The sequence below is a fragment of the Pleurodeles waltl genome, chromosome 9 (genome assembly GCF_031143425.1).
Source record: "Pleurodeles waltl isolate 20211129_DDA chromosome 9, aPleWal1.hap1.20221129, whole genome shotgun sequence".
In the NCBI taxonomy this organism is placed as follows: domain Eukaryota; kingdom Metazoa; phylum Chordata; class Amphibia; order Caudata; family Salamandridae; genus Pleurodeles; species Pleurodeles waltl.
This window is the reverse complement of record NC_090448.1, coordinates 519,549,864-519,563,222: the sequence shown is the minus strand read 5'-3', so window position 1 is coordinate 519,563,222 and position 13,359 is coordinate 519,549,864. Positions and strand designations below refer to the sequence as shown.

The following is a 13,359-nucleotide window of genomic DNA, read 5'->3' as shown; positions in this document are numbered from 1 at the left end:
GATTGTTTTCATGATCTTGCCATGCAGTATGCTTACCAATTTCAGTCAAACATTATGATTCAATACGAATGTTATGTACATCAGCCGTAATTCCAACAGAAACATAACCCATCAAATGAAATATTATTTATCTCATTATATTTATATCAGTTAATAATCAAACCTAAAAGTATAGCGCTGTTAAATATGAAAACACAATGAAACTAAGGAATATTACTATATTTTATTAATAGTGTGAATAGTAATGTGGTACATAATTGCATTTCAATATTGTTTAAGTCATTTTTACTTGCATGTGTCACATCAAGAATATAGGGCCTGATTTCGATCTTGGCGGAAGGTAATACTCCATCACAAATGTGACGGATATCCCATCCGCCGTATTGTGATCTTATTATATCCAATGGAGATCATAATACCGCAGACTGGATATCTGTCACGTCTGCGACATAGTATTCCATCTGCCGAGATCTAAAACAGGCCCTAAGTCATGGACATCAATATGGTTTGGGAATTAAGGTTTGCATGGCTGTTGTGCAAGAAAATTGAGAATGTAAAAATGAATGCATTTGTAAGGCTCTTAACTTGTTTGCTCCAAAACAGGATAAGCATCACCCTATCAATGGTGAATATCATAACATCCCCTTCAACAAAAGTATTGCATAAACAAGACTGCCAAAATGTATGAAAGGTAAAGAAAAGGGAAAGAAATATCTGAAAAACAAAACGGAAAAGATTTTGGAATGGTCCATGGGCACAGGATCACATTAGTATACTCTTAGGGCCTCATTTACCTGGCCCTAGTGCCAGCGGAGTGTCATTTTTTTTTACACTCTGGTGGTGCAGTTTGCCGGCCCATATTGTAAATATAGCCCCCTTTTAAGCATAACTCTTCGTGAAAGGGGCATTCCATGCAACACTGATGGAACCTGTCAGAATCTGATGCATTCCCAGATTTACAAGGCTGGGAATGCATCAGATTTCTACGCCACCTCAGGTGTGGTGTTAAAGTGGTGCGACGGGGAGAAATAACATTGTTTCTCCCCTGCATTCTGCAGCACAGATAGAAAGAGAAAAACGTAATCAAATATTGTTTATGTGCACAAAGGTGTCCCTTACTGCATCATAAATAATCATCTCTGCAACACAGGTACCCTTGCACCATGACTCAAGTGTGCCTGCATTGGCGCTAGGCAGCAGTTTTTGCACCAGTGCAGAGGAAAGCACTGGGATGCGTCGTATTTCTTTAAATACGAAACATCCCTGCACTTTCTAAATGAAGCAGCGCAGTGCAGCAAGCCGGCTTGCAGTGCCACGCTGCCTCATTTCATAGTAAATGAGGCCCTTAGTAACTAACATCAACTTCAGCATAATGAAACATTTTAGAGAGCACGTGTGGGTCAGCGGTTGCTTAATTAAATTTAGTAGCAGCAAAAAAAAATCCAAACACCAATATAGTAAGTTGTACATGCACAAATACTCAAGCAGGACGAACAGTTTCTAAATAAAATGATTATCCATAGCATGTGATATATTCTTGATTTTACTTTGTCCCTTCTGAAGATCTTCTTTGGTGAGTTTCTCAAATTTAGCGTTTTTACAGTTTTTATTTTTTTAAATGGATGGACCTACCCCTACCTAATATTCATGTCTTTCAGGGTAAGTTTATAGGCCAGAAATCATATTTTTTCTATATGCTTTGGTCTGGCATAGGTCTGGCCAGATTCTGGCAAATATACTTCTTAGGACCAGGCCTGGTAGGTTATCTGTGTTTCTTTGCATCATGGCGTCTTAGCGCTGCATGTCCTGGTTGGATCGCAGTGCATAGTCAGGATATTGCATACATTTATATACGATTTATTAATTGATTGTTCAATACATCTCTAACAAACACATTGAAGATGTATTCTTGCAGTACGTATTTTACCTAGTCTGCTGCCAAGTACGCAGTTTTTGCTTTGTAGACTCACTGCACTATGTAATATGTTTCTAAAAAACTATGCCACCGAGAGATCTCAAGCCATTTCTCGCTTTGAAAAATCTGTGCTGAAAGATTCCAAACTCTCTGTCCTCATTTTCAGTTTATTGTTCTTCATTGGCTGACAGCAGTCAACGCAAAGCAGCTGTTTACCACAATTAAAGTGCCATAAATGAAGTTCGTCGTCTGAGGTGGAACAAATAGCCTTTTGTGTGCAGTGCTCTGGCTTTACAAATCCAAAACCTTGATAACTGTGCTTATACATGTTCATTAAATTGTACCCATTAGGCACACATTTATACATATCACATGTTTGAACTCGAACTCGCATATTGTTTTTCCTGCAAGGTTATGCATTAACGTGTACCTGAGTGCATCACAAAAATGAGCAAATGGATAATTGGCTTTAGACTGATAAACGGATTATATCACTTGCCCGCACCTTTGAGTCACAAAGTACCTGAATAATGCGAAATGCCTTAATGCAAAAGCAAGTGATTTTCTATAGCCCTTTGTGCGGCTGAGAAGCTATGCATAATTTCCTCTCATAAAAAATGTTGGTTCAAAAGTCATGGGCATTCATTGTGGCGGCATTCACAGGCCTTCATTCTGTTAAAGAGACGCTAGATGCATGCACTTCTTATACACAATTAAGCAGACATCTACCGCGTATCAACCAATAGCGTTAATAAAGTGATATGTTCCTTTTACTGAACATCTGTTAAAGCGCCTGGCCTCGTCTCTTTCACACAAAAAATAGACATATTGTCCTTTTAAAACAAAAACAGATGCATTGTTAGCTTTCTTATACATATCCTCTTTGATTATGGGAGAAAACATATTTAAAAAAAAAATGGTTCAATTTGTAATTCCAGTTACCGGTCAATGTAGTAAAACGCGAATGACGGAATAATTGCAAAGTATGGTGTTGAGCCACTTTTAGTGGGTGCTATTCAAAATAACGTGGTTTTCAATTGGGAAAAACATGCCCTGCCTGGTTCTAAGGGTGGTCTGGCCAATTAATTCCTTATAGGTATAGTGATTGCACATCTAAGACTATAGCATGATTATTTAGTGCAAATGAAAGTAATTTAAATACCACTTTATAATAATAAAATCCTTTTATATATCACCTGCTCCTGCAGTCCTGGAGCTTGAATCCCAATAAAATAACTGATATTATTAGTGCACCATTCGTTGTTTTACTTTTCTGTGCTGAGATCTCCGCCCCAGCTGCAGAGTCTCCACACATGTAAGTATACGTTCTTAGGTTGACCATAGCAGCGCGCAAGCGCTGCTTTTCTGACATGTTGGTATGTAGCTGGGCTTTTAACCACACCCAATGCACGCCCATCTCTATCACTCGTTCATGGACTCGCCCTTCAAAAATCCTTTATTTTAGTTGGTAAATGCTCTATGTTTGTCCCTCCTTGGGGCAGTTTCTTTACCGCCTTGGATATCGCTCCTGTTACATGGCTAATTGCGCTTTTGCCAATACGTTTGACTGAGAGCAAACTTCTTTTTCTTTTTGTGTGCTGCTTCATGCTGATGCAGTGGCACTTTGAATCGGCTCGCTTATGTGAAACTGTATTACTTTTCGTTTTCAATCTATGTGGCAAGAAAAGTCCAGTTAGGAGTTTACAATGCTAATAGCTCTAACTCGAGCAAATGCGAGACCCTTTGCATTGCAAATACTTGTTTAGTAAATGTGGGAGGAACAGGAAGGAGTGGCTGGAAAATGGGGAAACCTTACTACTTAAGCTAAGGGGCTTAGGTAGGCATAAGGAGGGGTTATGGTAGGGTTAGAGAGGAATGAGGGAGGGACATATACCCACTCTCAAAATAGGAAGCCCATTGCTATTCATGTACTACCCTTCTAAAGTTACTACAGCCAAAAAGGGACCCACAATAGGCGACCTCCAACTGGTATGTGGAAATCTCCCTATGGTAAACTGTAGGGAACATTTTCATAAACTTTACCATATGAAGATATCCATACCAAATGCAGAGTCTCCCTATGGAGAAGTATAGGATAAAGTAAAAAAGTTTACTAAACTTGGAAAAAATGTGTTAAAATAGTTTTACGTTAAATAATGATGTAAATACATTTCATATGCTTTTTTAAAATATAGGGAACAATGGTCCAGAACTATATTTAATTTTGAACTAAAAATGTAAAGAATTTAAATGTAATTAATTTAATTAATATTATTTTTCTCACGTTTAAATTCAAAACTAAATTTCCACCTGAAGCAACAAAATAATATATTATGCATTAATAATGATCAAACGTGAAGTATAGAATTAATTAAAAGTAATGTAATTATACTTAATACATTTTACTGTTGCATTCATTTTTTATTTTAAAACGTTATTAAAATATTAAATACTATTTTAATATTTTTAATATTATTTATATATTATTATTTATACATTATATTTGAACTATTTTAAATAATTTAATTCGATTTAACATTACTTCCCTTAAGGTTTATTTTAAGTGATTGCTATAGGAGGGTGTTGCAGTACCAGTGGTTGGTCATGTGTGATGCTGGACTTACCACTGTTTTTTTAGGTCTTGCAAAATATATTGTTTGCAACAAGGGGCTTGGAGCCCACATTTTACTTACCATTAGTTGGCTTCACTGTCACTCTTATTTGCTGCCTCCTAAGTGGCCATCGTGTGCCAGTTTCACTTCCTCTTCTTTCATGTGGAGAATGAACCAAGTACTGAATGCTTCATTTTAAAGTCTTTCGTGTTGCTTGCACTTTGATTTAGGCACTAGTCTCTTTCTTCTTCCTCTTTGTCCCCATGGTCCCTATTCCTTTTATGGCTGTCCCACCCTTGTCCTCATTGCTTCTATCCTCTGACCTCCCACCCTCCCGTTGTTGTTTTGCTTCTTCCCTCTATAGTCCCACCCTCTTGATATCTATGCTGCTTCTTCCCTTACACTTCCCACCCTCCCGTTGTCAATGTTGCTTCCTACTTCTCACCTTCCCACTATGCAACATAGACTTTTTAAAGGAGTGCTGGCAAAATAAATAGCCAAGTTTAAAGTTAATAATTTTGAACCACAATTACTACTTAAGATTAAGGAACAATTTTAGGCAGCTGTGAATCATGTGCACAGGCTTTGTTCATCATTCAAAATGGTGACAGCCAATGGGCAAAAAGAGCTGCCCCATTTCCACTGCTGTATGTTTTGGTGCGTGGAAGCAAAATGTGAATGACATTGCCAGGCCCCCGGGGAAGCCAGATGCAGTCAAGTCTTTCCGCAGGGGATTCGCTGGCCTAAACAAGGGGAGGACAGGATGGGGGAGGAGTGGGGGGGGGGGGAGGAATGGCAATAGGGGACTAGGCATTTAAGGGGTCGGAAAGTGAAGTGACGCTCTTTCTGACTCCTCAATGGACGTCGGGCGGCTGCAGAGCTCTGTTGAGCAGCTCTGCAGTCTCAACGGCAGTGATTTTAAAAAAAGTGAAGGTTGTGTGCTCATTGCGCACAGGATCGCAGGCCGGTCAAGCACGAGGTGCGCAGTGACCGGTTGACTCGTGGCTGGCCAGCGGGCCTGCGGCTATAGCCACGTGCCAATTTTTCTCAAATTCTTGGGAGGTCCATAGGATGCGCTGAATACGCGCTGGGCCTCAGCACACAGCCAGTAAGGGGGGGCACCCAGAAAGGGGGGATATGGCACAAGGTGACCCAGGGGAGGCTATGTGGGAAGCCCTGCGTGTGCTGGGGGAGTCGGGTGTGCCGACCTCCTCAGGCCTGGAGTGCTGGGCCAGGCCTGGATAGGGATGGAGTGCCAGCCTAGGACAGCATCTCAGGGGTAGCAGCAGCTGTGGCTGCATGTGTTTCCCCAAAGGGCAAAGTGCAGGGAAGGGCATTTTGGGAAGGGGCAGAAGCACCTCGCCCCGCAAAGAACTGGTAATATGGCTGGGAGACACACGAGCCTCCCTACCACTGCAGCAGGGACACAGGATACACATGGGGCGGGAACTTAGTACCACCCAGGGGCAGAGCCACCGAGGGCACAGATGGGGGGCATACCTCATTCCCCAGTAGAGGGGAGGGAGTGAGGTCAGGAGTGAGGGGCCCCCGACTTGTCAATTTGGCCGGCAGGGGGGTCGGGTCAAGGGACAGAAGCGCTGGGCCGCAATGTGGGAGACAAAAGTAAACAAGCAAGGGAGAGGGAAGGGGGCATGAGAGCAGACGGAGGTACACAAGCAGGGCCCACATGCCCAGGAGGCCAGCTGGGGGGGGCAAGCTCAGGGCCTGCAGGTTACAGGCAGCACGACACGGGCAGTGGGGAGGAAGGGGTATCCCCTTGTCTCCAAACGGCAGGAAGCACAGCTGGAACTGAGGCTCAAGGTACAGTGCAGGGCAGCGGAGGAAACGGAATCCCTCTGGGAGCGATTGTGTAGGGACAGGGAAAAAATGAGGATCAGACAAGGCCAGCAAAGAAGGTTAAAGGGGTCTGGCCAGGGAGAGGCCAAGTGATGAGGCTGACAGGTCGAGCCATGTGGGCAGTGGTTCCCTAGCATGAGCCCTGAGAAAGGTTACTGGCCAGGGGCAGATGCGTGGCGCTACTGTGACAGAGGCGCGTGGCTGGTACAGCCATGTGGGTGGAGCCACGAAGCCAGCAGGTGAGGCTGGCAGGCGAAAAAGTTTACTGGCGGACTCTATAACGGCCCCAGGGTGCTGATCCGAAGAACTAGGGGGGTCCTCGGCAGCCTTCCCTACATCAAAGGAACGTCCACACAGTACATGGGTACAACTGCATCCTACCCTGTACAGGGCACAGCTAGAGTCAAATCCACTAAAGAAGTCTGTAGACTGCCACATGGGAATGGATCAGAGTGAGGATGTGTTGGAATTGGACGATATGAAGGATGAATGGAAGGATGGCAAAGTGTGTGAGGAAGTGCGGGCACCACGAGAGTGGTGGGTAGAAAAGGGGGTGCAAATGTAACGGGCGATGGAGTTGGTGTTTTGCAGGAGTCAGGTGTGAACGATGGTGACACCACCGAAGGATTCATGAGCCTCGAGCAGGCAAAGGCAGGCAGCAGAGGAAGGTTGCTGGCAAGCTCGTGGATAAGAAAGATTGGTGGACGGTGTGAGATCTGCAGCTGGGGAACATTGGGGACAAGCCATACAAATCAGTGGGAGTGGGAGATGATGTGGTGGACGAGGCAAAAGCGTTGTCTAAGGATGAGAATGGCATCTCGGCGTGTGCAAATCAGGGTTTCAGACGGATTCTTCTTAGGCAAGCGGGGAGGACACAGTGGAAACGAAAGACGGCAGCGGACACAAACTGAGTTTGTATTTATGGGATTAGCAATGCCATTGGGTTCTCATCTATCAGAGAAGACTAAGGGCAGAATATGGAAACACTAGCATGTAGATCTCTTCAAGTTGTTACATAGAGAAATAAAGGCTAAAGAGGGGTCCAAGGAGGAAAAATGGGAATTTGCATGGTGGCTGCATGTCCACATTACGATGAAGAACTGGACATCGGCATTTTTAACTTACGCCAGTGTGTACTCCAGTTAATATCCAGACAGGGCAATAGTGCTGTTTAAATATATGGACATTATATAGAAAGCCCAAATGCATTTTGGGGGCTTCGCTTGGCTAAGCTATGATGAGGAATTTAGAGCCAGTGTTAGTCTGAACCTAGAGAAGCCCTGGAGCGAGGTTAATGCAGTGTTATGGATGCAATGGATTTCTTCTGCACTGTTCACAGCATCGACTCATATGGCGAGTGGGCTGCCCATTATATATAATCCCGCCCAGCAAGGGGTGGGCACAGGGGTCAGGAACCTTCCTACAGGATATAACTCAGGAGCATGCTGGAACTTCAACAAGGGTTTCTGCAACAGGAACAACTGCAGTTTTAAAGATGAATGTTCTAAAGGTGGGGGATGAGTTGTGATCACGCAGTGTTTTACATTGGCCAACCGTCTGAACAATAGAGGGTAGGCAGGGACAGAGGACAGCAGGGCCCTGTTGGTCCAAAAGGCATATACTCCAGTTAGGGTTGAAGCGTTGTTGACTTGGTTGAGATACTACCCAGAGAGGGAGGTGACTTTGAAGTTGGAACAGGGTTTTAGAGAGGATCTCAGGGTTGGCTGTCAAGGACAGAGAGTGTGAAGGTGGGCTGCTAATTTGCAGTCAGCTAAAGATTTGCTCGGGTAGTTGAAGCAAAGATGCAGAAGGAGGTTGGGGAAGGCAGAATCGCAGGCCCATTCTATGATTGGCCCTTATCAGACTTGATAATCTCTCCCTTAGGTGTGGTTCCCAAAAAACAGCAGGGGGAGTACAGGTTGATCCACCATCTATATTGGCCCTAAGGGGCCTCAGTCAATGACTTCAGAGCCACGGAAGATACCAAGGTGCCTTACGCATCAGCGGACGATGCGATCTGACTGGTGAGGTTGTGTGGGGAGGGGGTGAGGCTGGCGAAATGTGACATCAAGTTAGCTTTCTGCTTGTTATCGATTCACTCAGAGGATTTCCCCTTACTGGGAATATGGTTTGGGGGTGCCATTTTTGTTGACAGGGTCTTGCCAATGGGCGGCGCAATCTCTTGTGCTCTCTTCAAGGCATTCAGCTCCTTTTTGCAGTGGGCATTCACCAGGGGCAGTGGTCATAAGGAGGTCACACACTACTTTTTGTTCATGGGGAGAGCGGGGGCAGAGGAGTGTCTATGGGCCCTTGAGCTCTTTAAAGCCATGACAGCGGGGTGTGGAGTGGCTTTGGCACCTGAGAAAACTGAGGGCCTTAGTGAAGTGTTGACACTCTTGGTTATAGAACTGGATACAGTCAATATGGTGGCACAGTTACCGGAGAAGAAAGCAAAAGAGATGCAGCTCTTTCTGCAAGAGGTAGCGAGGGAGAGACACTTGGAACTCCGAACAGTACAGAAACTGTTGGGCCTGCTGAATTTTGCCTGCAGAGTTCTGTGGGGGGTACAGACCTTTTGTAGGCATCTGGGCATGGCCATATCTGGAGCAACCCTACCCCATCATGGGATGTGAGTGACTATGGCAGTCAGGGCTGACTTTGTTGTGTGGCACTCTTTTTTGGATGACTTCAACAGTGTTGCAATGTGGTTCCAGGAGGACAGAATGGTGTGTCAAGTGCACATTTTTTTGGATGCTACTGATGCGCATGGATTTGGACTTTTTTGAGACAGAAGGTGGTGTGTGGAGTGTTGGCCCCAGCACTGGATTCAGCAGCGGGGAAGCTTAGCCTTTTTGGAGTTTTACCCTTGGTGGTGGCCCTGGCTGTGTGGGGTGGAAAGTTGACAAACAGAACTGTGCAGTTTCACATGGACAAAATACCTGTTGTGGAGCTCGTGAATCGGAAGAGGACAAGAGATGTGAGGGTGTTGAGGTTGCTGTGCGATTTCATGTTAACATGCTTGAGACACAACATTGTTTTTACGGCCAAACACATGCCTGGAGTGAACAACGCGATTGCTGATTTGTTGCCTCATTCACAGTGGCATCGATTTCTCTGCCTGGCACCAGGAGCAGGGGCCAAGCAGCCTCCGATCACTATGTAAGTCTAGGAGTGGGGAGCATGAGAGTACTTGGCTGGTGAAGTTGTCCTTAGCGGAATCTACCAAGAAGTGTTATCAGCTAGCATGGGAGAATTTCCAGGTGTTTTGCAGGAAGGAGAATAGACCCACAAGGCAGGAACAATGTGACAGGGAAGAATGGGTGGTCTGTTTTGTTCTGTCTCTAATGGACAAGGGGTTATGTCATACCACAATTGCAGGAACACTGGCAGGGTTGTCTTTTTATGGCAAACTGTTTTGGGGTTTTACCTGCCAGGCAGTGAAATGTTGACGAGGATGGACATATGTCTTAGGTTTGGGAGACCAGGGTATTGGTTGCAACAATCGAAAACAGACCAGGTGGGGAGGAAGAAGTGGGTCGGGCTGCTGGAGGGAGGGGATGAGTCAATCTGCCTGGTGAAGGAGTGGCGGAAGTTTCAGATGTGGCTGGGAAAAAGGCAGAAGGCAATGTTTTCCATTCCAACGAGGTCAATTTGGCAGCTTTTCAGCTATTGTCAGTTTTACGTAGGGCCCTAGGACAACTTCGGAATGACCCTGCTAACTTTGGGACACACTCATTTAGATTAGGGGTCGCAATGTCGGCTGCATATTTGGGGGTGATAGATGCCGCAGATTTGGGCCATTGGGAGATGGAAGTCCAAATACTGTGGAGCGGTATGTACACAAATGATTGGGGGGGTGAATTGGAGGGGTTGGATGGTCACAAAGGGGTGGTGAGTGAGAGTTTTGTGTTTTGTCTGACAACAGATGGCTAACAACTTTTTTTTCTCTGGGATACGTGGGAGGCCCATGGAATCATAAAGTGGTCACTTGGATAGTGGGGCATTTGTTAATCCATGGGGTGGCCAAATTTGCGGAAAGACAGAACTCTGGATGGAATCTTGGACTGCTGAGGAGCAGACACTAGGTGGTAGATAGGTAGGATGCATGGGGGGGTCTGCTGCCGTTCCTGGTCACCATGGTGCCAAAATGGGGATGCACGGACTTACTGGTGGTCCATTTGGGTGAGAATGACTTGGTGCAATTGTCTGGTTTGACACTGCTGTCACACATGCAGAGGAACTTGGAAATTCTGAAACACAATCTGGCTGGGACAAGCTTGGCATGGACAGAATTTGTGCCACGTAGGAACTGGAGGGGGGCCATGAAACATGTGGCTATTGATAAAGCAAGGCGGAAAGTCAACAGGGCAATGAGTGTTTTTTGCTCAGGGAAAGGCATTGCAGTGGTGAAACATGGGGACATCAAGGAAGAAGAGAGAGGTCTTTTCTGTGCTCATGGGGTGCAATTGTCGGTATTGAGTTATTCCTTCTATATGATCAGGTTGAGGGAGCTGGTGGGGAAACTGTGGAATAAGAGGGTGTGGTGCTGATGAAGTCTTTGGGCGTGAATGTGTTGCAACAGTGTTGTGGGACAAGGAGAAAGGTGGGTGGGGCAGAAAAACACCATATAGGGTTTATCTAGGTGGTGGTATTTGGAGGGGTGGAGAGTCAGATGTGGGCAGGTCCACCCCTCAGGGAGGGGAATCATGAAAGACAGGTGATTGAAGATGTGGGTAGAATGGCTGGAGTAGAAGAAAGAGATGGCGTTTACAGTTTGTTCGGTGAAGGAAGTGACAAAGATGTATGGAATGAGGTGATTTGAGTGGAACAAGAGCAAAGAAAGCGCAAAACCTTATGGGAAAGGATTTGGGGGGTGGTCAAAATGCTTACAGTTTTGAGATGTTAATGTTAAAATTGCCATTGTTGCATGTCATAGTAATTATGCAATACTGTCCTAATAAAAGGCCATTTGCACAAAGACTGGGGACTGGATTGTGAATCCCTCGCGATGGAGGGCCTCTGGTGAAGCTAGACGCAGTCTAATCTTTCCCTGGGGGATTCACTGTGGGGTTAAACAAGGGGAGGACAGGATTGGGGGGAAGTGGGTGGGGGGAGGAAAGGGGCTGGTTGACTGGGCATTTAAGAGGTCGGAAAGGAAAGTGATGTGCTTTCTGACTCCTCGACGTATCTCTGGCTGCTGCAGAGCTCTGTTGAGCCACCCATCCACCCTGCAGCATGCTGGAGGTGTGGGGGGCTGGAGGTTTGCCATGATAGGATGGGTTGCATGGTTGACTAGTGGCAGTCCAGCGGGCTCGCGGCTGTAGCCACGTGCCAATTGTTCTCAAATTCTTGGGAGGTCCATATGATGCGCTGAATACGCGCTGGGCCTTAGCACACAGCCAGTAAGGAGGGGCACCCAGAAAGGGGGGATATGGCACAAGGTGACCCAGGAGAGGCTGTGCGGGCAGCCCTGCGTGTGCTGGGGGAGTCAGGGTGTGCCGACCTCCTCAGGCCTGGAGTGCTTGGCTAGGCCTGGATAGGGATGGAGTGCCAGCCTAGGACAGCATCTCAGGGGTAGCAGAAGCTGTGGCTGCATGTGTATCCCCAAAGGGCAAAGTGTAGGGAAGGGTAGTTTGGGAAGGGGCAGAAGCTACTCGCCCCGCAAAGAACTGGTAATATGGCTGGGAGACACACGAGCCTCCCTACCACTGCAACAGGGACACAGGATACACATGGGGCGGGACCTTAGTTCCACCCAGGGGCAGAGCCACCGAGGGCACAGATGGGGGGCATACCTCATTCCCCAGTAGAGGGGAGGGAGTGAGGTCAGTAGTGAGGGGCCCCCGACTTGCCAATTTGGCCGGCAGGGGGCTCGGGTCAAGGGACAGAAGCGCTGGGCCACAATGTGGGAGACAAAAGTAAACAAGCAAGGGAGAGGGAAGGGGGCATGAGAGCAGACGGAGGTACACAAGCAGGGCCCACAGGCCCAGGAGGCCAGCTTGGGAGGGCAATCTCAGGGCCTGCAGGTTACAGGCAGGACGACACGGGCAGTGGGGAGGAAGGGGTATCCCCTTGTCTCCAAACTGCAGGAAGCAGAGCTGGAACTGAGGCTCAAGGTACAGTGCAGGGCAGCGGAGGAAACAGAGCCCTCTGGGAGTGATTGTGTAGGGACAGGGAAAAAGTGAGGATCAGGCAAGGCCAGCAAAGAAGGTTAAAGGGGTCTGGCCAGTGAGAGGCCCAGTGATGAGGCTGACAGATCGAGCCATGTGGGCAGTGGGTCCCTAGCATGAGCCCTCAGAAAGGTTACTGGCCAGGGGCAGATGCATGGTGCTACTGTGACAGAGGCGCGTGGCTGGTACAGCCATGTGGGTGGAGCCACGAAGCCAGCAGGTGAGGCTGGCAAGTGAAAAAGTTTACTGGCGGAGTCGATAGCGGCTCCAGGGTGCTGGTCCGAAGAACTAGGGGGGTCCTCGGCAGCCTTCTCTATATCAAAGGAACGTCCACACAGTACACAGGCGTAACTGCATCCTGTCCAGTACAGGGCACAGCTAGAGTCAAATCCACTAAAGAAGTCTGTAGACTGCCAGATGTGAATGGATCAGGGTGAGGAAGTGTTGGAATTGGATGATATGAAGGATGAATGGAAGGATGACAAAGTGTGTGAGGAAGTGCGGGCACCACGAGAGTGGTGGGTAGAAAAGGGGGTGCAAATGTAACGGGCAATGGAGTTGGTGTTCTGCAGGAGTCAGGTGTGAACGATGGTGACACCACCGAAGGATTCATAAACCTCGAGCAGGCAAAGGGAGGCAGCAGATGAAGGTTGCTGGCAAGCTCGTAGATAAGAAAGATTGGTGGACGGTGTGAGATCTGCAGCTGGGGAACATTGGGGACAAGCCATACAAATCAGTGGGAGTGGGAGACGATGTGGTGGACGAGGCAAAAGCGTTGTCTAAGGATGCGAATGACATCTCGGCA

General features: G+C 46.9%; 1 long non-coding RNA gene across 1 annotated transcript in view; it reads left to right on the top strand.

Annotated features, from left to right (window-relative positions):
• LOC138258663 (uncharacterized) overlaps nucleotides 1-13,359 on the top strand; it is a 225,054-nt gene that overhangs the window by 156,665 nt on the left and 55,030 nt on the right. The gene's annotated exons all lie outside the window — the stretch shown is intronic.